A 13,953-nucleotide genomic window follows, 5' to 3' on the forward strand; every position below is an offset into this window, starting at 1 on the left:
AGGTATAAATGTAGGGGTAAAGTTTTTTCATTGTCTATATACATGTTTACCTATTATTCTATATAAATAAGATATTAATGAGGATTATATAAGTAAAATTACATAAAAAGGGACAAATATGAAAAAATGAATAAAACAATTGAGTGTAATAATTTCTCACATATAAGTTCCATTTGAATGGAGCCTATTAACTCTAAAAAAAGGAGTTTATTTAATTCTATAACTTCTACTTTACTTCCTTCTTATTAATTGTGTCATACAAAAATATTTATTTGCTCGGTATAAAAAATTCAAATGATAGAAAATAAAAATATTAATTATTATTAAATGTTACTTAGCAAAAAGGTTGAACAAAAATAACTTATTTACCGAATAATACTTTGATATATGTAAATTATTAAAATAAATCTTAGATTTTTGGATTTCTATCTATTTACTTTAAATTTTTTGAAGATACTATATAATATTATTGATAGGATCGGTTAGGGGGAGGAAAACACAAGTTTAAAATATTTTGAGATACAATAGCTCGTTCTTGAAATGTTCGAATACGAACCGAGCACCGATAAATTATATCGAGTTTGGTTACAAAACCAAGCGAAAAACACTCGAAATAATCCATATAAAAACTGATTAAGCATTTGAGAAATCGTTTGAAAAGATTGCAAGTTGAGATAGTAAATACATTTTGGTTGAAGCATTTTATCAAACACTTTGTATGCAATATTTTGGTACTTTAAAGAACATATAAAAGGCTTCAACAAATTATCCAAAAACAGCAACAATAAGTAAATGCGATAAAGTAAAGATGCAAGAGTTTGTTATGTTCGGAGCTCAATATCCTACGCCACCCCTTCTTCCTCACGGAAGGATCCACTAGAAGACTTTGAGAATTACAACGTCTTGTAATCACTCCACTCCAACCTTAGGACTTATCCCACTGCCTAAGTCGGAACTCCTAGATTCTCAACTTGATTGTAGGCCGCAACCTCGCAATCCACATAATGTTTAACGTCTTTATGTCAAGACTTACAAACACAATCTTTAATGCTTTTGTGTTAAGACTCTCACTCAACTAATGTTTACAAATCATCTTTCATATGTGTGTGAGTGAGTTGGGATTGGGATGTGAAGAACTTGACTGTAAAAGCTCAAGGAATCTGTTGTGTTCTTCGCACCAAGGGCAAGCTCTTTAATAAGCTAAATAATCTGTTTTGACGCCCTCTTCATGTGGAAAAGCTCTAACAAGCTGAATATTCTTTTTGGGTGTCCACTCTCTCTTTATTTCAATCTCTAGATATTGTATTTATAGCCTCCAAGAATAATATAGACATTAGATACAAGAAATATGACCATTGGAAAAGGTTATGATATCACAACGTTCATATTTCCCTTTCTGGACTGTAGCTTTGACCGGTTGACTAGATCTGGATCTGGAGCAGTAGACAGGCAAGATCAGGTGACAAGCTTGGTGAGCAGTTGATATCTTCGAGTCGGTTGACATGCTTAGATCAGTTGATATCTTCAAGTTGGTCGGTTTATATCTTCAAGTCGGTTGACATAGAGATTCAAAGCATGGGCAGCCTTGATAGGATCGAAAAATGCCTTTCTTAGTTATATGGAGTTCAGATGGGTTAGTAAATGAACTCTTATCTTTCTCGTGTGTCTATGTTAATCAATCAGTGCGGAAGAGATTGACTAACAGATCGAACACAGATCAAATGGCTTGGTTGAATTCGTGAGGTGAGTGAATGTGTTTGACATATAAGAAATAACACAAAGACTTATTTTTGGATGTTCGGAGCTCAATCTCATACGTCACCCCTTCTTCCACCTCGAAAGGATTCACTCTTTTCTAGAAGACTTTGATCTTATACAAACAATTTGCACAGATCCGATCCAAGATTGGACTTACACCTCTGCCTATCTCAGAACTCCTAGACACTCAAGAACTCAACCCTCGACTGATTCTTGTTACAAAGATAGTGTTTTGACAGACCACTCAACTGATCTGGTACAATCTTACAACTGAATAAACTCGGCACAAAATGATCCTCACTTGATCTGATATGACACTGAGTGTGTGCTTCAATTGCTCTGCTTCAACTACTCTTGAAGCTTTTAACTTGATCGTGTATTCTTGTATTTATATCAATCTCAATATATTGGCTCTCCTTCTTGTGTTTTTATTTCTGAGTATTTATAGCCTTCAGAATATAGCTGTTAAGCTGCCGACAGGTGATCTGAATGAGCCGCCAACGTATCTCCTTAAATGACTCTCAAATCTTGACTTTCTGGTTCTTTGTTGGCAACGTTCAAATCTTCATTTATTGCCTTTGTCTTTTAGCACAACGGCTCTTTGATCTTCTATAATCATTTGATCTTACTTGATTGATCTGCTTACTTGATTGCTTTCCAGATGATGTTTCTTTGATCTGCTTTCTTGTGCATAGATCTGCTTCTTCTGCTTCTTCAATTGATCTGCTTCTTCAATTGATGACTTAAGTAATTTTTCAAATACCGAAACTTAGATCTTGAATTCCTAACAATTTCCCTCTTTTTGGTGTTTGATAAAAGTAAGCAATTTATCTGTCATTTTCCCTCTTTTTGACAATCGCACCAACTGATGATCTTTTCCTTTTTAGTCGTTCTTTGATCTGCTCTTACTTTCTTTGAATTTGTTCCCCCTTAAAAGGTGATTCCAAATGAAGTGTTCATTTGGATGAATTGATTGATCTGGTTGTTTGATCTGTCTGGTCTGGTCCAGTCTGATTTGATCTGAAGCTGATATGGTCAAAATCATCGGTTCTGGTCAAGCTTTGATCTGGTTTGGTCCGAATTTGATCTGGTAGAGCTTTGATCTGTTCTGGTTCATAGTTGATCTAGCCTCTTAGTTGATCTGCATCATTCCAATTGATCTGGTTCGTTTATGATTCGGTCTGATCTTTTCACTTGCTTATAGCTTTTGATTCACTGATTTCTGGGCAAAATGATAAACATAAAATTTGTAGCTCTTTCTCTTGGCTTTCCACGAAATCAAGAATCGCTCGATTTCGAGTTCTTATGTGAGAGATATACTCGAAATACTAAGCTGTGTCAGAAATTCTGTTCTGCAGAATTTCTGTGCAGATTTTTAAACTTCATCATGCTTTATCTGCTTCTTACACTCCAATTCAGATTGAACTTCTTGAAGATGATTTGTAGATAATTGTCTTAGCTTCGTAACGCATACTGAATCATCCCGTTTGAATAAGAGATCTGTAAGTTATGGCCAAAATACCTGAGCTGGTCTGTTTGATCTGATTGTTGTAACTTTGATCTGGTTTGCATCCAGATCGATGTTGCGACCAACTTTTTGCCTTGATAACGTCCAAATTAACTCATCTGGCCTGAGATATGACTTCTAGATATTTGAGTAATATTTCCAACCGTTTTGGCCTCAAGTCATTTGGATCACCGAGCTATGAGATATGATCAATTTACTGAACTGCGCCAGCTTAAGTTATTTGATTTGCTCCAACTTATCTGGATTCTTATCTCTTGCTCTGTATCTTCGAGTTGATATGTTACCTCCAAGTTGATCTGGTTCCTGTTGGATACATTGATCTGCTTTGCTTAGTTCTTATATTCTTCTTCTCGACTGATCTGCTTTCTTCTTCAATTAAGATGCCTTCAATTAAGATGCCAGAGAGAATCTTCATTCTCCCTCAATCTGTTGCGTTTCTCTCCATATTTTGTGTTGTGTGGTGTGTTCTTGTGATATTCAAAATCTCTTTTATATGTAGATGAAATCCCATTGATCTTTTATTTTTCACAGTTCTTCATCTAGTCTCCAAGACTGGTGCGGGCTCGCATGCTCTTCATAGCAACAGTGCTATCGCGCTTTGGAGGAGCGCTACTGAAGCGCTATCGCGCTTCCAAGGAGCACTAGGAGCGCTATCGTGCTTCTAAGGGGCGCTAGTAGCGCTATCGCACTATTGAGGGGCGCTATCGCGCTATCCAGGTGCGCTATCGCGCTAGCAAGGGGCGCTACTTTCTTGTTCTGCTGAGCGATAATTTTCAAAAAATCATATCTCACAATCTAGCCGTCAGATCAAGCTAAAATTTGGACAGCAACTTAAAAGTATCTTAAAATGTATTATGAACGGTGGAGATTGGATATAGTTTTCTCTAACATCCTCTGTAATTTTCTGAAGCTTGCTGTACTGTAATTCCTTTCTCAATTCTTCTCAGTACTTGTCACCTGCAAATACAAATAAAAATATGATATGGTACCCATATCTTATGTGGGTCCTCGATGGATTAGTCCTTTAGGAACCCAAACTTTGATTAATCTAGCAGGTCGATAATTGAAAGTGTCCCATAAAGTTTGTATATTGTGTCGTGTGTGCTGGTGATGTATATGTGAATGATAAATATGATATGCATTGTGTCGTTTGTGCATTGGATATGTATGTCTAGATTGATTGTACAAGTTAGGCCTCCAATATCTCTTTTGAACGGATCTATTTTTGAAATAAGGTGTTCTATGTTGTACCTTCATAGAGTCTTGTCTTGCTTGACCATATCCAGACCGAACTAGTCTTTTTTTGATCCAGATCAGGTTCTATATTTTCATATATCGTGCTGGACTTGACAAATTTCACATAATTTGAAGTATTCTTGTCCAGACAGGATTGAGTACTTTTCTCAGTTGATCTGCAGTCCTTGTCATCAAAGCCGAGACCTGTCTTGTCTCCAAAAGACTTTTGTGACTCTTGCATCTCAGTCAACAAAACAGATGACTTATTCCACGTTGTTATCAGTTCAGTAAATTTTAAGTTTTCTGACTTTAACTGCTCACTTTCCACTAGTAGCTTATCATTTTTAATCTTAAGCTTGGCAATCTCTGCTTCTAGACTAATTTTCTCAACTGATGTTTCCCAATTGGGTTCAGTTGAGCAGTCCGACAGATCATTTTGCTTGGCCTTAACTTCCTCAAATGCTAAGCACAGTCGTTGATACTCATTACTCATGTCATGTAATGCATTTGCTAAATCTTCTCGTGTAAATTCATCTGAGTTGAAATCAAATACCTGTTCACTGGAGAAGAGTTGATCTGATGATTGATTGCTGATAGATGGTTGGTCACTTTTGGCCATGAGGCATCTATCTTCATCTTTGTCATCAGGACTTGATGTGCTCACTGAACAACAAGATTCTTCAATAAAAGCGATTGGTTCAGTTGAGCAACGTTCGAGAAAGTCAGATGAATGAATTGGTTGACTTGTGCTCTCTTCATCATTTGATCTGGAACTATCTGAGCAGCAGAGTTCTTTAAGATCTTCAATCATTGGACTCCTGATCTGCTCAGCCTCCTCATATGTTCCAAGCTTGATTAACTGCTGCCAAAGATCCTTAGCAGTGGAGCATGTCTCAATAGTTTTGGCAGTGCAGTTGTCCACAGTGGTGTACCAGAAGCTTTTAGCAATATAACTGAATGCGGCCATTTGAATATGTTCAGAGACGAGAAAGAACCTCGTTTTGATACCACTTGTAGGATCCAAAAATGCCTTTCTTAGTTATATGGAGTTCAGATGGGTTAGTAAATGAACTCTTGTCTTTTTCGTGTGTCTATGTTAATCAATCAGTGCGGAAGAGATTCACTAACAGTTCGAACACAGATCAAATGGCTTGGTTGAATTCGTGAGGTGAGTGAATGTGTTTGACAGATAAAAAATAACACAAAGACTTTTTTCTGGATTTTCGGAGCTCAATCTCCTACGTCACCCCTTCTTCCATTTCGGAAGGATTCACTCTCTTCTAGAAGACTTTGATCTTATACAAACAATTTGCACAGATCCGATCCAAGATTGGACTTACACCTCTGCCTATCTCAGAACTCTTAGACACTCAAGAACTCAGCCCTCGACTGATCCTTGTTACAAAGATAGTGTTTTGACAGACCACTCAACTGATCTGGTACAATCTTACAACTGAATAAACTCAGCACAAAATGATCCTCACTTGATCTGATATGACACTGAGTGTGTGCTTCAATTGCTCTGCTTCAACTGCTCTTGAAGCTTTTAACTTGATCGTGTATTCTTGTATTTATATCAATCTCAATATCTTGGCTCTCCTTCTTGTGTTTTTATTTCTGAGTATTTATAGCCTTCAGAATATAGCTGTTAAGCTGCCGACAGGTGATATGAATGAGCCGCCAACGTATCTCCTTAAATGACTCTCAAATCTTGACTTTCTGGTTCTTTGTTGGCAACGTTCAAATCTTCATTTATTGTCTTTGCCTTTTAGCACAACGACTCTTTGATCTTCTATAATCATTTGATCTTGCTTGATTGATCGGCTTACTTGATTGCTTTCCAGATGATGTTTCTTTGATCTGCTTTCTTGTGCATAGATCTGCTTCTTCTGCTTCTTCAATTGATCTGCTTCTTCAATTGATGACTTAAGTAATTTTTCAAACACCGAAACTTAGATCTTGAATTCCTAACAAGCCTACTTAAAGAAATTAGCTAGAATGAGAGCAAACCCAATGTGTGAGGATATATTTGAGAGATAAATACACTTCAACGAGATCAAATCCTCACACACAATCACTTACAAATATACAAGAGAGATGAGCTTCAAAGATTAGTTGAGTAAGTCTTAGCACAAAGACATTAAAGATTGTGTTTGTAGTTTTGACATAAGAGACGTTAAACATTATGTGGATTGTGATGTTGAGGCCTACAATCAAGTGTTCTAGGAGTTCTTGTTTAGGCATTATATAAGTCCTAAATCAGATTGAGTTTGTACAAATGGGTTGTATAAATCAAAATCTTCTAGTGGATCTTCCGAGGAGGAAGAAGGGATGACGTAGGAGATTAAGCTCCGAACATCCATAAACAAATTTCTGTCTAATTGTTTATCACATTTACTTTATTATTGCCACTATTTTTAGTATGCATTGTTGAAGCATTTTATGTGTTTTTCATACACCAAAATATTGCATACAAAGTGTTCGATAAAATGCTTCAACCAAACTATTTTTATTATTTCAACTTGCATTCTTTCAAACGATTTTCAAAATGTTTATTCAGTTTCTACGAAAGATTATTTCGAGTGTATTTCGCTTGGTTTGAAAGCCAAACTCGATATAATTCATCGATGCTCGGTTTATTTTTGAACATTTCAAGAACGAGCTATTATAAAATTTATGTTTAATATAATATATGGATAGAGAAAATCGTCATTAATGTTCATAATATAATATGCTAATAAAAACATGTTATATTAAAAATATATATATACTATTTTTTTAACTCATTAAATACAATATTTTAATTAGTTTTCCAAATATCATATTGCATTCATAAATTTAACCTCATATAATATTATATAAGTGCAATCAAGGATTAAATTATTTTCATATAGTTTTGTTATTATTAAAAATACAATATGTCAATTCGCCTCTTATTTAATTATAAAAATCCACCTTCAGTAATTGATATTGGAATATTGAAAATACACAAATGAAATAAAAAAAAATCATAATATAACATATGAAATTTATGTATAACAGTTTTTTTACAGTTTATATGTAATTCATTATCTATTAATTTAATATTTATATCATTATCAGTAATACTTATAATTAATAAAAATAAGAATGATTCATTTAAAAAATTCAAAAATAGATGGATAGTATATATTTTTTATGTTCATAATTAAATAAGAGACGAATTGATACATTGTATTTTTTTAATAATAAAAAATTATATGACAATAAAAATAAAGCAAATAATTATTAATTCCTTTATTGCACTTATATTGTAATAATATATGAGGTTAACATTATAAATACAATATGATATTTGGAAAACCAATTACAATGTTGAGCTTAATTAATGGGTTCACAAAAAAAATATTATATTAATTGTTTTTTTCTATCTAATTAATATAGCTTGCTTTTATTGATATATTAAATTATGAAATTTATTATTCATAACATTTATAGTGATGTTTTCTATCCATGTATTATATTAAGTACTAATTTTGTAGAAGTATTAATATTATATTACACAAAAATATTTTAAATGATCGATTATTTTTATTGTGATAGTACAAAAAATATGTGAATTTTAAATTTCTTCTTGTTTCTATATTTGTTACAATATATATAATTCATTATTTATATATATATATACATATATATATATGTATATATATATATATATAAATATATATATATATATATACATATATAATTACTTATTTTTAGAGGTTGCAAAAAACTAACTTAATTTACCTCATGCTTTTACATTTTTCTTCAAGACAAAAAATCACAATCAATAATACTCATAATAATTAATAAAAATAAGAGTTATACATTTAGAAAATTCAAAAATAGTCTATAAGAAAAAAGAGATAGTGGAAATGTTTTATGTTTATAATTTTCTTCTCCTTATTTTTTTAAAAGAACGAATTTATGAATATGATGACAAACATTAAATAAATGCACCAATTAAATGAGTAAGAAACACATTGATTTCCACAAATTCAATATCCCAAAATTGTCCCTAAATTTTACACTATTTTTCCACCTATGTCCATGCAATTAATACCAACCATTCATATTTTTTGGACAATGTAGTAAATACACAATGCAAAAATTTTGGCCAACATTCATACTTTTATATTATTATTATTATTATTATTATTATTATTATTATTATTATTATTATTACACTATTTTTCCACCTATGTCCATGCAATTAATACCAACCATTCATATTTTTTGGACAATATAGTAAATATACAATGCAAAAATTTGGCCAACATTCATATTTTTATAGTAGAAATAGATAAATAAGTGTTATGTGAGACTATCTCATAAATATAAATCAGTAAAACGGTTGATCCAATTTATATCTATCATATATAAAAGTAATATTTTTTCTATGGATTGAGACATGTAGGAAATCCGTATAAAAAAATTATCTGAAACATCGTCTCATAATAATTTTTGTGTTCGAAAATAATCAAATATAGATTGGATGTGACATGGAATATGATAGAGCTCCCAATAACTACACGATTTTAGATCCATCCCTAGTTTATATCAAGATTGAACAAGTTTACCTTGCATCAATGCTTTTATGCTCATTTGTAGTGTTAAAGTTTGAAGTTAGAAATTCATCAAGGAGTTTTGGGGTCAGACGTAGGTTCGATAATGTGATGCATCGACTAGTTCGACTTAAATTAGGATTTTTTTAAAAAATTTATTTTAATAATGATCCATCCATATAGGGGTGGTTAGGTACGGTATACCACATACCGTACCAAATACCGCATACCGTAACGAAAATTTTGGTTCGATAACGATAACGTACCGAAAACGTCGGTATGCAATAAATCCATACCGATACCGTACCGAATACCGAAATTCGGTACGGTATCGGTATGATACCGTGTATACCGATTTTTTAAACTATTTTATTTTTAAAAATATCAGTATACGCGGTATCATACCGATACCGTATATACCGATTTTTTTTCGGTATACCGAAATATCGAAAATTTGAAAATCTTATATCGATACCGATACTAAAAATTTCGGTACGGTATTTTCGGTATATACGATTTTTTTTCGGTACGGTAAAGGCGGTATGACGACATTTCGGTATTTTTCGCTAGCCCTACATCCATATATGAATGTGTTGTGATCATTTATTTTTATTTGATAGAATTGGAGATCTATTAGGGAAATCTATCCACCTAATGCATTTCCACCATTTCTTATCTTACTATCTTACTGTAAGTCTATAACATTAAAGAAAAATACCACTTAGTATCCGAATTAAAATTAATTTGGTAAAACCCAAGACGAAGTATCTAAAATACTCTTCAAAAAACAAAAAAAAAGAACAAAATCTCTCTATTTTAAACTTCATTTGTTCTTGATTTTCTACATTTTTTACCTTCATTTTATTTTCAAATTTAAATTGATTTGAAACAAAAATATAATATATGTATACAATATTCATATTTTAATCACACACATAACGTATGTGCATGTGTGACTAGTTCTAATTTAGATAAATCTTGAACCGAAAATATTCCTTTAAAATTTAAAAATTTCGATTAATTTTAAAATCGTGCTTATATTTTATCCATGTGAATTACATAATTTAAAATCGTGCTTATATTTTATGTTTTTGAGGCGGTGGTTATGCATGTAAAATCTAATTTACCTATATCTATATCTGGCAAATCAAAATGTTTATGAATTCAAGGAACAAAAAATATATTAAAATTTATATAATTATTATAATTATATTTATATTAGTAAAATTAAGAGCGCTCCGGGCTCAGCTCAAGGTAATTAACTGGATGAGAGATGCAAATAATAACGTGAAAGCTGCGGAGCATAATTAACCGTCCCACATCGATTGTGAGAAACCAGGAATATGGGGGCTGAAGTATAAATATGGATTGGGGACCGACAAGTTCCATACTTACCTGGACGGGATCAATGGGTGATCATGAAGGCCCATGGTCTAGGTTGGCGACCTCCATTGCACATAGGAGGGGCGCCCGCCTAAGGTCGGCCCAAGTGGTCGAGCCTATGTCATAATTTGTGATAGAGGGGGCCTGCGTCCGCGCGGCCTCTGCTAATTAAAGTTTGAATTTTATGGCCCTTGAGTTTGCGTGCCTGTTAGAAAAATATTTATTCGGGCCTGAGGTAATTAGAAGGATTTTATTTTATATATTTACTGTTACGAAAGTAGAAATAGATATGGAAATGGATAGAATATTTTAATTATCATTTAAAAAAAGAGAATATTTTATTTATTTCTACACAATTGATAATTACGTTAAATTGCCTATGATTTACATTAATTGGCTTTACGAACATGAAAATTCTTGTTTAATAGAGTTAAATCACCACAAAAACTCTCCAATCACCAACTCTTCGCAGTTTTCACCTAATCATCTCATTATCGAAATCTTATTTGAGTTGTAGAAATTGAGTCATAGGGAAATTCAATGGATTAACTCAATATTTTCATAACTCGACTGATAAACTTTTAAAAAACAATTCAATTGATTGGACCGTAATACTGATATATTATATAAAATAATATAGTAATCGATATATTTTAAAATTTAAAAACATTATGTTTATAATAATATATATACTTATCAAAATTTAAAATCTAAACACCATATATATGATCAAAATATGAAATATAATTATTTATATATTTTATAAACAAAAAATAAAAATAAAGCTCAAATATTACTAAAATACTATTTTTAAAAAACTTAAAATCCAATAATCATGTAAGCAAGTATTTGTTTAAACTCAACAATTAAGTCTTTGGAAGAAGCAGGGGGTGATCTCCCTTTCAAAATCAGAATAATGAATTCTATGATACTTTTGTATTCAATACCAAGATATTTTACTATATGTGTAACAAAAATAAAACTTTTAATTTTTAAGTATCTAAGTATTGAGGTTTAAAAAAAAAGTATCTAAGTATTGATAATTGAAATGCAGATTACACACTATATCACTTAGAAATTAAATCAAACTTTTTCAATCTTTAAATAAGCTCAAGTAGGGTAATGAAAAAAAGGGCATGACTCTAGGTATTTCATCCATCAAGATTTCATCTTTTCTCTTATGATGATGGTCGGTAAAACCAGGGCCCGGGCTATCAGGGTAGTGTTGTGGGCCTGATGTGAAAACCGAGCTAATGAAAGTGATATATGGACTGCCCTTTCTTAATCGAGATGAACTGCACACCAAAGAAGGGGATAAAAAGCACGTTAGTGGGACGCCGGAGGAAGTTCCGGCGGGGCCACTCCGATGCTTAAGTTAGACTTAGAAATAGAGTGGGCTTTTTAGGAAAAATGAATATAGTGCTTTTGAACTTTAAGTGAACATACCTCTACCAATATCTGTGACCAGATATTTAAAGGCCTTGGAGTGAGAGTGTCACCCCGCAATTCCAGGGTAGTGGCCACGATCTGGATCGTGGGTGTGGTAGTTGCCCATGTTTGCCTGTCACGTACGATGAACCCGGAAAGCTAGGGTTGGTGATAATCGTGGGGATCATGCCCCTAAAACACGGGCCTTAAATAAGTCCTGCAAACCTGGTTTTCCGGGCTCCTGAGGCTACTGGGCTACCTTAATACAGCCCTACCAGTCTGGGTCATTCGTGTCCCGGGCCCCCTGGCTTACCGGGACATCACTACTCATCCCAAAAATAGTCGGGCTAGAGTCTTAATCGCTGTCCCGACTTACGGTTCCGCCACCCTTGCTTTAATACAAACCTGTAATCCCTGACTGTTTATGCCCCTGTTTCCCAGGGCATATGCGGCCCTGCTCCCCTGTCTTGCCGGGACATCACTACTCAGCCCAAAAATAGTGGGGCTAGAGTCTTACTCGCTGTCCCGACTTACGGTTCCGCCACCCTTGCTTTAATACAACCCTGTAATCCCTGACTGTTTATGCCCCTGTTTCCCAGGGCATATGCGGCCCTGCTCCCCTGTCTTGCCGGGACATCACTACTCAGCCCAAAAATAGTGGGGCTAGAGTCTTAATCGCTGTCCCGACTTACAGTCCTGCCCCTGGCTGTTCAAAGGTTTGATACCCCGGCCTTGTAGGTGTATCGTCCAGTAATGTCCAAAAATTGTAGGGCTGACGTTAACCCTAGAATTTTGAAAAGACGGGCAGGTGTCAGAAGCCGTTACCCGTCCTTTCGACTGCCCGCGTCATCATTACGCTGCCCGGTTCAACTTCCCAAGATCATCCGTACCCTTCGATCATCGTTTCATCGACGGCCAGCATTAAAGCTCTTCGCCTATAAAACCCCCTTTCTCCACTGCTTCTTTACCTTCCCTATTCGCGTATTCCCTCCCTGCTATTAAACTTCTCCGGCTCCGGCGACTCCGCGTAACAAGCTTGCTTTCTTCTGTAAGTTTTCTATCTATCTTACCTTAAAGTTTCCTTGTCCTGTGAACATGTCGAATTCCACATCTTCAACTTCTGGTGGCCACGTTCGTGGCTCCTCTGATATAGAATCCGAGGCCTTACGCCACGATTCTCCCCCTCCTGTCACCTCCCATGTTCGATCCACAGTAGCTCCCTCCTCCTCTCGTCCGAAGAAGGCTAAAATCGGGCCTTCTAAGGACAAGGGTAAGGCTAAAGTATCCGAATCTGGGCCTCTCCTTCCTTTGCCCAAACCAAACCCCGAAGGTCCCTGGTTCTCCCACGTTACCAGTACCCTCCGCCCAGAATCCATAGAGGAGCTTAAGCTTATGGGTAACATTCCCCCGGCGTACTCGATTATCATTCCGGGGCCCCTAGGTCAGGCTGACCAGCCGCCCGAGGGGTTCTATACCTTCTTCAGGGAACAGCTCAGGAACGGGCTTCGTTTCCCTATTCATCCCTTTTATTATAAAATTGCTTCTTTTTACAAGGTTCCCTTGAACCAATTTCATCCCAATGCCTTCCGCATGATGGCTGCCACTTATGTTCTTTTTAAAGCGAACAACTTAGCCATCACCCCTCTCATCTTTCACTACTATTATGCCTGCCGTTTCACGGAGATGGCTTTCTCTTTGAATGCCCGGCAGAATGCCCGGTTTCTAGAGGATACCCCGTCCTCGTGGAAGGGATGGAAAGAGAGATTCTTTTATATTCAACTCCCTGGTGCCCGAACCAGACCTACCCAATTCTTGACGGCCCTTCCTCCTCAACCCGAGCTCCCTAAAAATTATAAGTTGGAGGAACCCTACCTCCGAACCCAAGAGCTAGTGGAAAACCAGAAGTTTCCTTCAGCCCCTCTCCTGGAGGAAAAAAGTTTGAATGATTACGGGCTGGGTGCCCGGGTAACTGATCCGGTTGACCGGATTATTGATGCATATGATGAGTCGGCCCCAGTCGCTGGTATGCTTTAC

General features: G+C 35.1%; 1 non-coding gene across 1 annotated transcript; it reads left to right on the top strand.

The window, feature by feature from the left end:
* The first annotated feature begins 10,495 nt into the window (after positions 1-10,495).
* Positions 10,496-10,656, top strand: LOC140885643 (U1 spliceosomal RNA). The gene has a single exon (XR_012151062.1). It is a non-coding gene; the product is annotated as a U1 spliceosomal RNA (small nuclear RNA).
* Positions 10,657-13,953: the final 3,297 nt, after the last annotated feature.

The sequence above is a fragment of the Henckelia pumila genome, chromosome 2 (genome assembly GCF_033568475.1).
Source record: "Henckelia pumila isolate YLH828 chromosome 2, ASM3356847v2, whole genome shotgun sequence".
NCBI classification, from domain to species: domain Eukaryota; kingdom Viridiplantae; phylum Streptophyta; class Magnoliopsida; order Lamiales; family Gesneriaceae; genus Henckelia; species Henckelia pumila.